The sequence below is a fragment of the Orbicella franksi genome, chromosome 1, assembly GCF_964199315.1.
Source record: "Orbicella franksi chromosome 1, jaOrbFran1.1, whole genome shotgun sequence".
Classification (NCBI taxonomy): domain Eukaryota; kingdom Metazoa; phylum Cnidaria; class Anthozoa; order Scleractinia; family Merulinidae; genus Orbicella; species Orbicella franksi.
Window position 1 is genome coordinate 28,699,848 of NC_138145.1, and position 18,224 is coordinate 28,718,071.

The 18,224-nt window shown below is 36.6% G+C and overlaps 1 protein-coding gene across 1 annotated transcript in view; it reads left to right on the forward strand.

Moving 5' to 3' along the window:
* Positions 1-17,104: 17,104 nt before the first annotated feature.
* The window catches only part of LOC145501529 (uncharacterized), an 82,996-nt gene continuing 81,876 nt past the window's right edge, over positions 17,105-18,224 (forward strand). The window contains exon 1 of the mRNA XM_081480991.1: positions 17,105-17,288. The gene's annotated coding sequence lies outside the window, so the exon portion shown is untranslated. The remainder of the gene's footprint in view (positions 17,289-18,224) is intronic.

The following is an 18,224-nucleotide window of genomic DNA, read 5'->3' on the forward strand; positions in this document are numbered from 1 at the left end:
ACTTGAAATCAACATTTAACCTTTTTTTGACCTAAAATCAACATTTTTGAGCTTATATGTCGCATGAAATTGACATTTTGCTGCTTTCTAAGTGAAATCAAAGTTGTTGCGGTCGCGGCGGGCCGATCCTTTGTTATGATACACCGAGGCAAGACTGCGACTTATAACAAAGGCTTGGCTAGGCTATTATAACAAAGGATCGGCTCTGTTTATCATAACAAACGCCCAGCTCCGTTTATTTGAAGGCCTCGGCGGGAAAAGGGCATTAGGTATTTTAATCAAAAGTGAACTTTGTCGAAAATGCTCCAAATTTTGCATGCAGTTTTGTTTAGGTATGTTTAGCAATGTCCCGTAGTTTTTCCACTAAGCTTCGCTTCGTTTTTCGAGATTTTGCGTATGCAAAAAAACCACTCGGTTTTCCTAGCGGCGTCTGTATAAATGAAGCAAAAACCAGTGGGGAAAATACAGGACCACGTTTTTCTATTACATTGAAGACCACATGCAAAAATTCAAGCCCTTACGCAAAATTTTTTTTTTCACCCAAATCGTCACTTAGCACGGTTTTACACTCACCCCTTCAATTTAAAATGCACTGGCTCAGTAGGTAAAATTAGTTTTTACAGTGGATAGCATTTCTTTTGGTTTTATTCTGTGTTATCACATAACTGTATTTCCTCCTTGAAACCCATGCAGGACTTCTTGATTATTTTGTGTCCATACATTTTAGTAAATTGAAGTGATATATCAAACACAAAAGACCATGTTTGACCACCTTTCCAAACACCGAGAAGAGAGTTGAAAATACGATGCGTAGCGGAGTATTTTTGACGAACTTCGAGGTGTTTAGAAATGTGGTCAAACACTGTCTTGAGTGTTTGATATATCTTCTCAATCGAAACCAAAACTAAGGAGAAAATGGAGAAATAAGATCGTAAAAAATCTGTGCTAATTGAGATCAGATATCCAAACATTGTCATGGTCATGATTTCCATTGTTTAAACTTGATGAATTATTAATGAGTTTGAGAAGCTTTTTGGAAGAAGGGCTTCAATTATTTTAATATCACCTCAGACTCATAACGTCTGCATGTTGGTTAGAAAGCAGATTTGGAAAGACTACATGTACCTTATGGGAATGGAGACTCATTACAATCAATGCTTCCAGTTCAAGTGTGAGAACACTTCTGAAAGAAGATGACCTATCATTGCATTTATTCTTGTTCTGCATACATGTGCATGTATATTTGAAGATGTTTCTGCAGTCCAATTATAAAGACAATTTTTTCCCAAAAACTTTCCTCTCTGTTGATTAACCATTTCAAAACAACAAATGACAAGAGACTTCATTTTGTGGTCAAATGAATTTTTATTGACATGTTGAAGAAGAACTCTGCTGCCACAGTGTCTTGATACATTTCATTGCTTAAAGAAAGTGATTAGAATTTGGCAAATTGATAATTGAGTAACTGCCAAATTGAAGACTCCGTATTAAAACATTTTAAGGACTGACTGATTTTATTAGTGGCTGTTACAGTTGTCAACTAGAATAAACTTATTGAGTACAAAATATTATTACTCTCTGAAAAGCTGTTTTACAAATTCTATGGCTTGCCTGTGATTTTTTTGAAGAATTCTGTGTTTATGTTTATTCACGTTATTATTCACATTCTTCTCTGAGGTGTTATCCACTTTCAACAGATTTATTTAAAATGCATGACATGGTTTGTGATGTCTGGTAGTTGAAATTTGACTTCTGTTTGGCTATGCATGTCTGTGGTATTTGTAGTTACTGTACAGTGGCCCATTGGTACAAATGTGACTTTGCCATTCAATTTTATTTCTTAATACCTATCCCTTCAGCTTGAATTTGAAAACAATACATTTTGCAAGTTCATGTAACCCAAATCGGCAAAATACTTGGAAAATATGACGACTGGCATTGAAAAAGTGTGAAACAGTTTGTTTTGATCAATCTGTTAATCACCAGTTTAAGTTCAACGTGCAAGTGTTAAAGTGAATTGTTGGTGAATGAAAAAAAAATTAATAGATCTAGTTGTCAAGGGGGAGGGGTGTTTTCAAGTCTGTCAATGTCAATTGTCTATCCCCTTCATAAAAGGGATTTAGTTTCGATTTTTACTGAATTCCCATTACTTTGACAATAAGGGATTATGAAAATGAATTATTGATCAATCGAAAATGAAAATGGTGATTCCACTTGGCTGTTCAATGGTTTTATCGTTGCTTTTTCATGGAGTTCTAAAAAGCTATGAATTTTCAAAAAGATTTAATTTTCATTTCTGCCAAACTCTCATTACTTTGACTATGCAGAATTATTACAATGAATTATTGATTAATTTAGAAATCAAAATTGGGATTCCACTTTATGATTCAGTGGTTAATTAGGGATTTTTTCCCAGCTTTTAAAGCTGTATGTACATCACATCATGTATGAAAAAGTCAAGTGTCCAAGAGCTCCATTTATAAAAGAGTTTACCCTTTGTCTAAATTCTTATAACTTTGAAAATCGGAAATTATTAGATATAAGTAATGCTTTGAATGCAGAAATGAACTAAGTTGTTGATTCCACTGTTCAATACGTCTAGTACCATAAGGGACATTTTAATTTGTGCAGCTCAGTTTAGGAACAAAATCTCAAATGTGTAAAATAGCTACATCAAAGAAATTTCATATTTTCTTGTTAAAACTAAATTCTCATTACTTTGTTGAACTTTTACTGAAGGGATAACTACAAAATGAATGTCAATTATCAGTTCTATTTTTTTATCTCTTTTAAATTAGGCTATGAAGTCTTTTTTGTTTTATGGTCCAGAACTCGCGAAAAATCCATGAAAATAATTACACCCCATTTCAGTTGTGTTTAAGTGAAGTCCCTTGACAAATATGGGCCGCTGTAAAGTTAGTGATATGAGGGTAGAAGGAAATCGCTGCTGAAATGCAATGTATTTTGTAAAGCTCTCAGATCCACAAAGACGCACTACTTGAGATAGCTGTCTCTACACTTCGATACAATGTGGTCTTGAAGTCATATTTACAGATTCCTTGAAATATTGCAAAATTCTTTATTATGAAATATTTACACTTAAAGAGAAAAAATTTTAAAAAAGACACCTAATTTCCTTGAGGACAAAGTCGTCTCCAAAGTTGGATACTATTTAATTCTTGAAATATTGCAAAATTCTTAAAATTATTTGGAAATTTACTGTCACAATTTAAAGTTGCATTTTTTTAAATATCTAGTGTTGTTTTTGTTATCCCGTTTGTAGTGCGTCTTTGTGTTTAATGCCTCATTTCATTGCTGTATTTGTAAGACACAAAATGTTCTTAGTTGCTCAGTTTGGAAAATGGCTTTTTCGGAATTTTTTTTTCGGGGCAAACGTTTTTGATGTCAACATCCAACAAAAAAGTCATTGTCGGGTAGCGCGCGTTTTTAAAGAATTAGCTTTTTTTGCACGCTGACATTTTATCGCAGGGTTTATTGTTTATTTTCAAGGAGTTACAGGTTCATATCTCGCAAATAGGGAATTTTCAATCGCCCGTGCTTTTATTTAAGGAAACCCAATTGGATTTTACCATTTTACGCATTTTTAGGCCTGTGAATTGTCTAGATTTCTGCAACCAAATTATAGCGTGACGTACAAAGACTTGCGTCACGCTTACGTAAAGACGTTCTCTGACAGTCACGCAAAGTGTGAATCTAGGGAAGGGCAACTTTGTTTTTAAGTCGACTCCTTGAGCAACCAAGGACAGTTTGCAACTCGCAAATACTAGTGGTACGATGAGAGTTTTATAGCAGACATTATTTTCAGTGGTGGTTTTCTTAAAAGCAGAACTTGTTTTGTTGTCCTCTTATTCAGTGTAATCTTTCACGCAACTAGTCTCTTGATGTTTTCGATGGCGGCGTGACAAGTGCGTTGTATGGAACATTGCGTCGTTTAGCATACCGTGTAACGGACAGAATTCATACGAAACAGTTCCTACAGCGGTTAGGGAAAGTTGGAACTTAGTTCTACTTTCTTTAGCCGTTGAAGCGACTTGTTTTGCAAACGTTTCGCCCGTTGCGCGTTGTGTTACACGACTTAATGTTTTCAATAACTTGTCACGCCGTTTTCGAGAAGATTGTGGGACAACTTGCAGCGCCACAGGGGACCCGAATACTATATCAGCAGTACAAATAAATGTGTTGTTACTTAGCTGTTTTCCTGTGTCTTTTTGAGTCTTTAGAAGGGATTTGTTTGAAACGAAGGCGGTTTATATTTTCGAATATTCTTTGTAATTATGACGCTCCGATAACGTCTCAAGTTTCTCTTATCGTCGTTAACTAATAACTCTCATCGAGGGGAGAGATTCTCAGGTTTCATAGTTAACGACGTTAATCGAAACTTGAGACGTAGTCGGAGCGTCATAAGTACAGATAATATTCGGAAATGTAAACCGCCTTCGCTTCATTCAAATCCCTTCTTAAGATTCAAAAAGACACAAGAAAACAGGTAAATAACAGCACATTTATTTTTACTGCCGATATAGTGTTCGGGCCCCTGTGGCAGCGTGAAAGATTACACTTAGTCATGGACACGAGTATTTACCTGGTTAGTTATGGTGGATTGCTTGTACAAACTACAACACAAAAAAAATGTCTCTTTCTCTCTTTATTTGCGTTTTTATTGTGTTAAAAAAAATAAAATCAGAAAATCTGGCCGATCTTTTCCCTGCTTGTTGGGTTGTTTCCACTCTGCTCTGAGTGGAAGTGTTTCTTCTTTTCCTCACTAAAATTCCAACTTTCAAATCCCGGTTTATTTATCTGCTCCGCCATCTTTCATGACGACACGCGACCACTTTAATGATATGGCCGTTTGCTCTCAAGTGGAGATGGCATAATGAGGGAAGTGAGAGTTTGCTCCCCATGCCTCCTCGCTTTCACTCAACTACGTCATAAGACAACACATTTGAATTGGAATTTCTATTAGCTTTGAGGGCCGTAAGTACTGCGCGAAAAGATTAATGCCAAAATAATAAAATTTAAGATGCGTGTTCCAAGCACTGTATCTAGACATTTCCTCTGGGAGGACAACAAAAACGGAAGCGCTAAAGTACAAGTCATGTTTAGTAATTTCCAAGGATGCCAAGAAAAGAATCGAACGCAAAAAATCATTGATCTGACTTGCCGACTGTCCGCCCACAAACTTCACCAAAAGAAGACAAGTCACTTGAAACTCTACCGTCCAAACTGATACAAGTTTAGGAATTTTCGCTTGTGTTTAAATAGGGTCAAAGTTAAAGCGATTCAGGATAAGTAATTTCTTTTCAGGTTTAAGCATATTTTGCTAAAGTAAATAAACACTAATGCGCTAAAGCGAAAGCAAACGGGCGATTTTCGTCCGTTCACATCACCTAGAACTGCGTTAAGTTTGTTTCGATATTTAATTTCAGTTATTTAGAATCGATGGAGTCTAATTTGTACCCAAAAATCCAAATATTTTTCGAAAGAATCGTAGTTTAAATGTCTTGCGCGCAACCTTCATAGTAAACGCTATTAAGTAGTCAGTGCTTCCGTTATTGTTTATGTTGGCTTTGAATAACATTAAACAACGAAGGATCCTCGGAAACTTAGGGCGGTTAGTCGGAAGAGTCGACGTAAACCGAACGGCAAAATCGACCCGACGAAAGGTTTTACCGCTCCGTTTACTTCGTCTCGCCTTAATTAACTGCTGCTGCATTCCCGAGGATAACAACGAAGTTGAGCAAGTATTAGAAAAAAAACGATGAGAAACGTTTCCTAGGTTTAGTTTGTTTAGGAAGTCAAGATGAAATTAAAAAAAAAAAAAAACGAAATATATGCTTGGTTTTAGAAGTTGAACTTACAGTTTTGGAATGCAAAATTTATAATTAGCTTACAGTTATTTACTTAGTTAAAAAATAAAGTTTTCGCGGTAAGTCTCAGGTTTTGGAAATCAAAATGAACAATTAACCCAAGTTAAGTGAAAAAAAAAAAAAAAAATTAAATAACAACTCCAAGATTAAGTAAGTTAAAGAAGACAAGATAAACAATACGATTACAGGATATATATCAAACTATTGATATGTTTGGTTAAAAAAAAAGTTTACGAGATTAGTTGAACGTTTTGGAAGTAAAAATGGACAGTCGGCCTAAGTTTTGAACTCTAGTTACGGAAAACCTACATATATGTTGAGTTTCTAAGATTAAAATTTCCCAAAACGAAGCCTCCTTCAAAGGCGTTAGTTGTATCATCACGCAACACCCCGGGAAGAAGTGTTGCGTGACAACTAAAGTAACTCAGCGGAGAAGCCTGCTTTTGAATTATTTTAGGTTAATTAATTTCTGTAGTTAATCAGAAAAAAGCCAAAGTTGCTATTCCAAATAATTGTTATTTATATTTTAAGCTGTTCATGCTCTTAATTTTTCTTTGAACTGTGTTAACAAATTCTCCTCTAAAGATTATTGTGACTAATTTATTTTTATTTGATGCCTAATTTGTTTTTATTTGTAGAATTTAAACGAAAGGAAAATTATTATTTTTAATTAAGAAAAGCCCTAAAAAAGAATCAGCTCTTTCGGAAGAATCCCAGATGACTTTCGCTCAATCTGGTGTCGCTTGTGAAATTCCAGTCAAGCCAGATCAGAGACATTCATTGTTCTAAGCTCACTCCAACATCTTGGAAATGTACTACCCATGACCTGCACATAAGCACTACTGTTTTACGTCCTCAACAATAGAAAATTTCCAGACACAATGATTGAAAACAAACATCTTTGAAGCCAATTGGAATAAAGGTGTGGTATTCTGACGTAGTCAAGTAAAGCCGAAAAGACATGAAAAGCAAACTCTCACCTTCCCTCATGATGCCTTCTCTACTTGAGAGCAAACGGCCACATCACAAAGTGTCCAAGTGCCTCCATCAAAAATGAGCGGATCAGATAAACTCACCAGGATTTGTCAGTTGGAATATTGCAGAGGAACGTCAGAAACACCGCCCTCAGAATAAGAGCTTCTACAACCCTGCAGGGACACCGATCGGCTAGATTTAAATCTGACCATTTGTGTTGTGTGCGGGTGTATGGGCCATCTCAGTTCCTGCAAAAAACCTCAAAATACTAAGTTCAGTGGAAAATATCAAATCCACCAAGAGAAAAATCTACCAAGCTCATTAGCACAGTAAAAATCCTATTCACTTAAGTTAAAAAATTATACCCCGACTAGTTCTGCAATTGAATTGATACTTAAGCAGTAATAATACTTAGACATACTCAATCTCTCGTGAAACCTTTTTTGGAGAAAAATAAGATTAAAAAGCCCCATTCCCTAAGTGGTTTTGAGCTGCTGAAATTCACTGCGTTTAAAACGAAAATAACCATAAGGGTTAATTTTCGTCTTAAGATACATGTACTATGACGCCAATATCATAGCTGGCAAGGAACACCCACTAGATCTGAAGGGTCTGTTCCACACCCCTGTTCTTCTGACTACCCCACGTTTGGTCTGTCTTTAACGCGTTAGTGTCAATGCTAATGTGAAGACCTTACTAGACCACAAATTGTAGTGTTTTCTTAGCTTAGTTAATTAGAAATTGTTGGCTTCTGTGCTAATGAGCTTGAATAAATCATTTTAGAAAAACGTAAGTCAGAATTTGTCGTTTAAAACTGATCATATAATAATTTTGTATGACAATAAATACATGTAAGTTATATAAATTTGTGAAATCCTACAGATCGGTGGTGCATTGATTTCTTAATTTCTTAATCCAACGATTGAATGTACTTTAAATACATTATTTTGCAAAAACGTAGCTCAGAATTTGTTTTCTGAAACTGATTGAGTACGAACATAGTTAGTGGAGTCCCCTCCACTAACTATGGTAAGAAATAACAATTTTGTACAACACTAAATAAATTGAATAAATTTGTGAAAAGCTGCAGATCGGTATTGCATTCAGTTTTAGTTATTTCTTGATCAGCCAATTGAATTTACTTGAATTACCACAAAAGGGTAGTTTTAGGATGCTTCCTTTGTTCAAAGGTGATAATAAAAGCAATACTATAGTTTCAAGCATCATGCTATTGATCTAAACAAGAAAAAAACAACACGATAAAAAAATGAAAATGTTGCCCACCCGAAGAAAATAATGGTGATCAGTGAGCACTAAATTGGCCGATGATTTGCATTGAAACTACAAAATAAAACAAGTAAAATATTTTCTTGAATGCAAGTTTCCTATTGAGCAGCTACTTTCCCAAAACAAGTTAAATTGATCACAATAATTTTTTTCTTACAGAAAAAACAAGACAAATTCTAGTCAAGAAAAGCAATTAGCTTGGCATTCTGGCAGTGGTATTTTAAGTGCAACGTACATGACTGTATATATATTTTTTTCAAAATCAGACATAAAAATGAAAAGAACAGTGCATTCTACCCTCTCCCCTTAAAAGGTTACTTATGTCAATGTTGCCAAAAGATATAACTGTTTTTCAAGTCCAAACTCAATTTAAGATTTCCGAGGCAAACCAGTGGAAGTGAACAATGAAAAAAATACAGATTTCACCATAAAGCTGCTCAATAGGAATCTTGTGAGGAGAAGGAACGAGGTTTTCATGAGAAAATGAGTGGCTTCCGCAAAATCAAATTCACTGTAATGATTATATCCTGCTTCTGACTGCCTTAGTGGTACACCAAAATGTCTGTACTTATGCCAAAAAAGTATAACATCAATTTTTTTTAGAAACTGAAATTTTTTAACTAAAGGTAATTTTGAACAAAATGTCGGTTCATTTTTGTTTTGTCTGTATGCATGAAAACAAAATATAACCTATCAAACGTAATATTTTTAATTCACGAGAAACAGATTTTCCGGTAGTTAATTAATTTGTGATTGGCAAAGTTTCCCTACCTTAGTATAATGAAAGAGACAATATAATTTGGTTTCAAAATGTATAATTCATGGAAAATGTGACAATAAAGTCTTAGAATACCCATAGACAGAATTTGCAATCAAACCACTTATTTGCAAATGAATGACACCCACACAACACATTGATCAGTTCAATACTCTGTTTATATAGATACTAGTTACATGTGCATCAAAGTGCCATGGGAATTCATGTCTGTTAAAGGTCTTCAAATAGCAACTACATAAATTTAAAGGTCGGTAATTGCTATTTTAATTAGCTGCATATCCTGGGCTTTTTACTTATTAATTGAGTAACTGAGTGATTGTTTGATTGATTGATCGATTGATTGATTGATTGATTGATTGACTGATTGATCGTTTGCCTGATTGATTGATTGATTGATTGACTGATTGCTTGATTGAGTGATTGCTTGATTGATTGATTGATTGATTGATTGATTGATTGATTGATCGATTGATTGGACTTGAAAAGTTCCCTTTACCTATGATTGAAAATGAGACCTTTGAAAAAGACAGAAAGTGAATAAAGCTTGTTCCCAATTTACTCATTGACTAGAATAATGGCTTTAAAGGAGACTTCAAAACGAAGTGTGCACATGTAACTAGGAAATAAGGGACCGTTCATTTTTTATAAGGTAGGGGGGGCTGGTGGGATTTGGGGGGGGGGGGTCATGCGAAAAAAAATGGCTTTCGAGGGGGGGCCATCCCAAAAAAATAAGGGAAAAAGGGGGGGTCATGTGAAATATTTCAGTAAAACTTTAAAATGGCATGATGTTTGAATATCAAAAAAATTGCTATAGAATAAACATAGAAGGCAGGATACAAATTTATTACAAACTTTCCTTCTGCTTTGAAAAAACGTTTGGTGACAAAAAGCATTTGTAGGTACTAAAAAGAAGTATTTAACACTGTTATTTTCGAATGCAACTTTCACTGGCACTCATCTTCATCTCCGCTGTCGTCGAGTTCTTCGTCGCCGCTTGTGCTGCTATGGGAGTCTCTTTCACCAATGCTGCAAGAAGCAGCAATGCTTTCCGTCAGAGTGTACTCTTCAGGGTACATGAAGTTGTAAACATAATCTCTGACTTCCCGCTCGAGGTTGGTGGTGATTCTGCTTCTTGCAGCATTGGTGAAATAATTTCCTTCCAAGAGCTGTGCGATGTATGGCCCATCTCTTCTAAAGATCGACGTAGCAACATCCTCAACTTTAAGACACTCTTCAGGGACGGCCGTTCTAGGAGGGTACACAAGGCATTGTGGAAGATCATTTCCTGGCGGGTTTCCAACACAGATTCCATAAACTCGTTGGACGTTGTTTTTAGTCCGCTTCCTCTTTCTTTCATTTGACTTTCTGCGGTTTTCTTTTTTCCTTCTCCTTTTGTTGATGTGCTGTTTGAGTATGCCTTTGAATATGCTGTTATAATTGCTCCTCTTATTTTCTAGTGCTTCCATGTCCTACGTGACCTTCGTCAACTTAGCTTCTGTACATTTGATCTGTTTTACATTAAAACTGTAGGCAAATTCTTCGCCCTGCTTTAAAGCAAGCCCATTGGACTGAAAGAGTGTGGAATCGTGTTCCTTTACATCTTTCAATATGACATTCAACTTTTCCACCATTGCTCTGTGCTCTTTGATGGAGAAGTTCAGTTTTCTTCCATCACTGGGGTTGAACTGGTACCCTTGTATGGAAAACTCACTCGCCCTTTCTGAACAGCCATCCGCACTTAGAAAGATTGCTTCTTTTGCTTGTAAGATGTCAAACTGCCTGGATCGTTCAGCTGTAAACCTTTTCTTAAACGACTCGTCGCTTTTGCCATTATTGCGCATTTTGGAATGAGCCTCTTTCATGATGCTCATGTAGTAATGCGTTCTTTCCCCGATTGGATTAACAATATAAAGAAGAAGGAGCATGGAAGTGGCAGGCTGGTTTTATCTGACCCAGAGAGCGTTGCTCTATTTGCAGATAAGTTTATTGTCAAATCGAAGTTTGTGGTGGATTATCTTCAGCATCTTGAAGTGCAGGAATTTAAAAGGAAAAAGAGAGCAGAAGAAAAGGCAAAGTTAAGTAGGGAGGAGGATTATCCTTGGACTGAGTTGTGCGAAGATCTAACCAAGCTTAAAAAGCTACGTGTTCCAGAACTAAACAAGTACTCAAACCACCACGGGCTGAAGCAGCATTTGAAAAGCAGCAAGAGTGAGTAAGTAAAGGCAATTGTAAGACATTCATGCTTGTAGCAGAAGAGTCCTCTCAGAGCTGGCCAACCAACACTGAGAAATGCCAGGAGATTGACACAAAATGACAACAGGGCAAGTGCTGACAGCAGTGAAAGGGATGAAAGTGACAATGATGAGTATGACAGTGATGCCATTGACTCTGGGGGAGAAGATGACTCAAGTGACGTCATTCTTGCATTCATCAATTCAGATGAGGAAGATGCCAATGAGAGGCCAAATGCCACATGCTCAGGGCGAGCCATAACTAGGAGATCCGAAATTGACTTCTCTTTCTTTTGATTTGTTTTTTAAACAACAGCTCTCTGTCGTATAGAGATTGTAAATATTGTCTTCATAGTGAGCACAATAACGTGAAGTAGGGGGATAATAGAGAAATATTTAAAAAGTTGAAATCTAAATATTTTTTGTTTAATTTTTTTTTTTTTGGGGGGGGGTCATCCCAAAAAATGACCGCTATAAGGGGGGGGCCATGTGAAAAAATTGGTAAGCTGAGAGGGGGTCATGCGATTTTTAAATGGTGCTTCCCAAATCCCACCAGGCCCCCCTCCCTCATAAAAAATGAACGGTCCCTAAGCAGAGAGCAACAAATTGGTATTCCATTGCAAAAAAAATGTTTACCTCGGGTAATCAAAGAATTTTTCACCTCAATCGACTCACAGCAATGTGTTGCCAATTTTGTTAAAGTGAGGAGTGAGGGAAACCAGAGTACCCAGAGAAAAACCCTCTGGACAACGTGCATTGTGCCATCTCTGCTACTGATAATATCTCATATACCTTAATATAATTATGTATAATTCAACTTATGCAAGTTCTTGGTCATCCAAGGCTTGCTTTCGTCCACTGTCCTTGATTCTCAGCTGCCAGTCGTCATTCCTCAGTCCTCTCCTTGCTCCTAATGATCCTGACTGTCCTGAGTCCTGGGTCCTCTGTCCTGGGTCCACAGTCCTTCATCCTGTGCTCTACATGTATGTCTCAAGTAACTTGCCTGCTAATCCAATATGTAACTAGTAAGTATTTTGTACATGACTTTTGCTAAACTTGCATAAAAACAAAGTGCAAATATTTTCTCTTAAAATTTTGCTTTAGAATTTCACAGCCACCTAAAGGATCACCCAGACATTTCTACCCCAAGGAAAAATAATTCCTTCAGCAATCAATCAATGTTTTTGCAGCAGAATTTTAGCCTTGAGACTGCAACAATGATGTTCCTTGATGGGATAAATGATTCTGAACCAGACATTAACTCTGAAGCCAGATGTAACAAATTCTGAATCATTCCAAGAAATAATATTGACCCAGGAATAAATAAGCATGAAATGAGAAACTTAAAATGCTCTGAACTGGGGGAGGGAGGGGGGGGGGGGCATATCAATGAAATTAAGACTCCACTCTGCTCATTAGTCTCCTTATTATGGCAATATAAAAATAGATAGTTTGCATATACATTGCTTGCCAAAAATTTCGGAAGACTTTAATTTCACACGAAAAAGTGCCCAAAATTAAAACCGTCCAAAATAAGCATCCAAAATATTGACGGTACAGTATAAAGTTCATACTTTCTTCTTAGATCTTGGACAAAACCATCACATGCATGATGAAGCTAGAACTTGAATTAGGATTTGCTTGTTCTTTTTATTAATGGAAAGGAAAATTTCCATGTGCATCTAGAGTGTGAACATAATCCTTCATTTAGTTCATTCTGCCTTAATAATATTGGTTCATTTCTCATTTTGGTGTGGATGTTCATGACACCATCTTGCAGGCATACTGATCCTTAAAGATAAAGACAAGTTTTAGCTCACTAGTAAATCAACCACAATTATTGCAAATAAATTATGACGCTCCAATTATGTCTCAAGTTTTCATCATCGTCATTAACTATTAACTCTCACCGGGGGAGAGATTCTCAGGTTTCATAATAGCCACACACTAGAAGAGAAAAGAGACAAGGGGTGAAACTCCGTGGAGTGTTTGACTACAGTTGAGGTGACCAGCCTGTGTGGGTCCTCGCATGGATATGTGCAAGTAAACACCAGACCATGGACAGTGGCCCGGCTTTGACTGCAATTTCTGCACCAAGTTTCTCAAATCCTTCAGCAACAGAACCAGGCAATTTCAATGTTGTTTGCTGGTGAGCTGACTTATAATTTTTATTCTTCTATTTTGTTTTTTGGTCAGTAGATTTCCAGTTAAAAAAAAATTTTGCACACAACATAAACATATTTTAGCCAAGAAAACTCTATGTTTTCACGCCTTCTGGCCACAGTTATCAAAAAGTAAATCAGTGAACCAAATAGTGAATACTTTTCCATCTAGCCGTTGGAACTTGGTTTCTTTGAAGAATTATACCTAGTTTGAGATTTCTCTCGTGCAAAGACCAGGTAGTCTGCATGGTGTGTTCTGTTTCATATTTTCTGATGAACACAGCAGTCAAAGGTAAACAAAAGAGTCTGTCAAGAGAAGAATAGGATTGCTTTGATGAAGTACATGCTCAAAAATTTAAAAGCACTTCTGGTCAAGTCAAGTGTAGTCACAGATCGAACGAAAAGCTGCATCTAAAAACAACTTCAAAACGAACTGAAAAAAAGGTGCCCAGACAAACAAATCCAACTTCACCTGAATATTGACTGTTTAATCAATCAAGATGTGAAATTCTAGCCGATTTTGTTCAGCAACAAGAGAATTATGTACCAAAATAATAACTGGTCTCATTTTAGTATTATCCCTTGTCTCTTTTCTCCTTTCTCTCCCCCAATGAGAGTTAATAGTTAATGAAGATAATGAAAACTCCAAACATAATTGGAGCATCACATTTACAAAGCGGCAGACAAGATGATATTTGAAATGTAAACCACCTCGCTTCTGTTCATATCCCTTCTAAATTGCTCAAAAAGACACAGGAACAGGGGGGGAGGGGTATTCCCAGAAAAGTTGGGTGGGGTGTGTGGCCCATTTCCCAAAACCCTTACCCTATTTATGACCAAAATCTACAATCTTTGCTACCCTAATTATGACCTGGCCAAAAATCCGATACCCTGTTTATGACCATTGCTGCTGGCACAGTTGCCCTAAACATACATGACTTGTTAGTTATGAAGGGCTTTTGCTGACGGTCTTATTGACAATGATGAAAATTAAAGTAGCTCTTTCTAAGAAACATACCCAATTCAAGTCTAGAGTGCTAAAACCATACCCTATTTAAGACCAAAATGGCCAAAATTGATACCCTATATTTATGACCAAAACAGCTGGAAAACTCTACCCTTTGGGGCTGCACATACCTATATAGCCCATATAAGGGAGTACCCCCTTCCCCCTCCAGGACAGGAATACACAGGTAAATGACAGTAGATTTATTTTAAATGATTATGTTATTGCTGATACAGTGTTCAGGTCTCCTGTGGTAGAGTGTGGAAACTGTGGATGAGTGTATGACAGCTTGTGTTATTTTGTGCGTGCTCTTCGTGTTTTGAGAAGAAAGTTTAGGAAAGAATCACACCTTCTCTGTTTATCCCAGATACAAAGATGTCAATTGTCTTCAGAACAGGTTGGTCTACGAATCACATGTATATTGATTGAAAGCCTGCCTAATGAGCAAATTTCACACTCGTTTCCAATAATTTGTGATAGGATTGTTTTTAACATACAATATAGTATAACTTGCAAGCACAGTACATGTAACTACAACATAGACACTCCAAAAGCGTTTACTCAGGCTTGGTACCGCAATATCAAATCATACCTTACAAGTAAGCTTATTGAACACAATAAAAACAAATATAAGAATCAGCCAAGGACATCTTAACACAAGAGTTACAGACTGTATGCTTAGATATTTGCTACTCAAGCACAGACGTCCCAAACTCACGATTCGAGGAATCGATCAAATATTAATGATTTATGTATGCGTATCGAGTGAGATGTGACTGCCTTAAGTGCGCGGTGTTGTGTCACACATTGGGCCGTTGAGAATTTGAGCGCACTACAAGGCAGTGTATGGAAGTTAAAATAACCAAGTATAAAATCGCGCAATGAAATAAAATGTTACTTTTTTTGAATAAAATTAAGAAAATGTACTCACCTTTCCTGGTTTCTGTTGTCCATTTGGCCTATTTCGTCGTTTTTAAGGGGTTTTCAGGTGTTTGTTGTAGCTTTCCCCCACGATTTTATCCTTCATTATTTTAAATTCCATACAATGCCTTGTAGAGCGCTCAAATTCTCAATGGCCCAATGTCTAACACAACACCGTGCACTTAAGGCAGTCATGTCTCACTCGATACGCGTACATAAATCACTAATATTTGATCAATTCCTCGAATCATGAGTTTGGGACGTCTGTGATTCAAGTTGCTTTGTTGAATTTCCTCTTAATCCAATTGCATGTTGTTTGCCTCATCTTTGAAGATGTGTTTGCGATGATTCTTGATTTTTTTCAACATTTGAGGTGTTTGTCCCAGCATGTTTGAACTTGTACTTGGCTCATTTGTTATCTCGTGAGAACCACTGATTCTGCTTGTGTCGATGCATTGCTGCAGGGAATTACTTACAATCATGTACAAAAGTAGTTGAGACACTCCTTGAAAAAAACCTGTTTCGTTAAACACGTGAGTTTTTCAATCTGCAATTTTCACATTTCGACCCCCTCTCCCCTTTTCAATGTTGTAACGACGTGACAGTGTCCAAGGAGCATATTTCAACATTGAAAAGGGGGAGAGGGGGGTTTGGCTATTGACGAAAAAGATGTTGTTTTTTTCAATTACGGAAGGACGCCAATAGAATGCATTTGTTTTGCTCAAATGTGTCAACACTTTTGTCCAGGATTGTCTGAAATTGCCTTTCAGCAAAAATAAATAGAAATTGTACATGTACCATAATTATATGTGTCGAAAATACTGAAATATCATAAACATTGCAATAGAAACTGGCTAGTTGTAGTTTAGGTCAGGATTTGGAGGCTTAAGAGCAGTGCAGAATAGTTTTCTGCAGGCTCGTTTCCAGTCTATATGCCTTCAGAGCGGCCGCTCTGGTGCTCTACAATATTTAGTGGTCTCGCTAAGCACAAATACAGTCCACACATGTTAGAAAACAACAAATCGTGTTTGTAAGATAATACAGAAAGTGCAGACCCAAAGGGTGCATTCCTTTGGGGTGTTCTGGATTAGGATCAGTGATCCAAGATCACTCGGATCATGGTGCATCAAAGGAACCGACGAATCCACTCTGGCCATGGATTCATCGCTTCCTTTGATAAACTATGATCCAAGTGATTGTTATGTAAAATCACACTGCAAAATCACTTGGTTGTGGAATGTCATTCCCTTGATTGGTTGGTAATTCTTCTTTTTTAGGTGCTCTCTTTCTCTCCTGCATTCCTTTGTGTTAGACTAGATGGAGTAAGAAACTAGTGAGACAATCTCAGATAGTGCAGAATGCAATTGATAGCTCTTGCACTGTAGTCCCATAAGTACTCACTCCAGCTCAGTTCACTTCCGGTTTGTACATGTATCTACCTTGCTAAGCAGTTAGGGCTTTTCCCCTTAGCAGTGTGTATGTTTCAAGGTTGTATTTTCATTCAAGGTCCAAAAACTTTGTACAAATTACTGTCTCTCACGGCAGGTTTTAAATTTTACTCTGGTGTTTTATGATGATTTTCCTTCATTTTAAATTCAATAATACGTTGAACAGACGTGACAATTTAACTCTTCGTGCCAACTTTGTAACTTGATACTTTTGTTTTCCTTGCAAAGGTATGTAACATGAAACCCTTGTTTTCTCCAAAATACACATAAATGAAAGAAAGTTAAATTTCCGACGAAGAAATGGAAGAGAAACAATTTTGAATTTTCTTGAAACGCAAATGTTCTTAATACCAGTGAACAAGAACTAATTTAATTATCAGATACTTGTGGAATACTTTTTCTTTTTCTGTTGCCACCTTTGTTGTTAACAATAAACAATTCAAAATTAATACACAACAACATTGACAGATACAACTGAGAAACATTTCAACAAGAAGTATTGAAGGTAAACAGCGCTACTTGGCTGACATTATCCTGTGTCGGTGAATGAGTCTCCTCAAAGACTGATTAAATTAATTTGTGCTTTCATTAAGTGCCACTGAGTCTGCAATAATAATTATTTGAGCACTTTCCTAGTTTCTTTTGTCACAAATTTACAATTTGCAGAATATTAAAGCCACTAAATTGGGAACTTTTTGGTCTCTCTTACAGATGCAATTATGGCAAGAAATAAACTAGCCACTAAGGAGAAGCTTTACATTTTCCTTCCTTATTTACACCCTGACAAACATACTATTGCAGTTTGAAGACAGCAGATGATATTTTTTGAACCGACCTGTGGGTAATTCTAAAAGATACATTTCATTTTTACCCTAAAAAGGGACAAGTGGCCCTACCTTACATATAAAAATAGGTCCGCAATGCGAACTTGTGTGGGATTTCAGTCAAATAAGAGTTGATGCACTATGGATGAATCAGAGGAATTGTAGCTTTACAGTGAATATTTATACATTTTGTCGTTTTGTAGTGATGCTCGTCAAGTAAAGATATTGTAGAGTCCTGGTTATAAGATCCCAAGCTGCAGACGAAAAAATGGTTACATGAGAAATATGTTTGGACTTTAGTTTCCAGGAAATTCGCTCCCTTAGGGTTCGGTTACACGGAACTCTTTACCATGGTAAATGACCCTTTTACCACGGGAAACTGCATTTAGTGAGTATGACCAATATATCCGGAGGTAAATTTCCCGTGGTTAATACCTGTGGATACATCAAAAAGATCACATGCAGTGCCCTTGACATTCGATGTAGCAAGTTGCATTGGTGTTTTGATGTCCAAGGTATTGCAAGCAAATCAGGTTTCTCTGTTTGTCATTAATATGTAACCGAAAAGGAAAAATGGTTTTCCTCCGTGTGCCATTTTTGTTACCTTGGCAAAATCCCGTGTAACCATTGTTTCACAACATATACTAAAATCCAGCAAAAAACAAACAAACAAACAAACAAAAACAAAAGTCAGCAGATATATA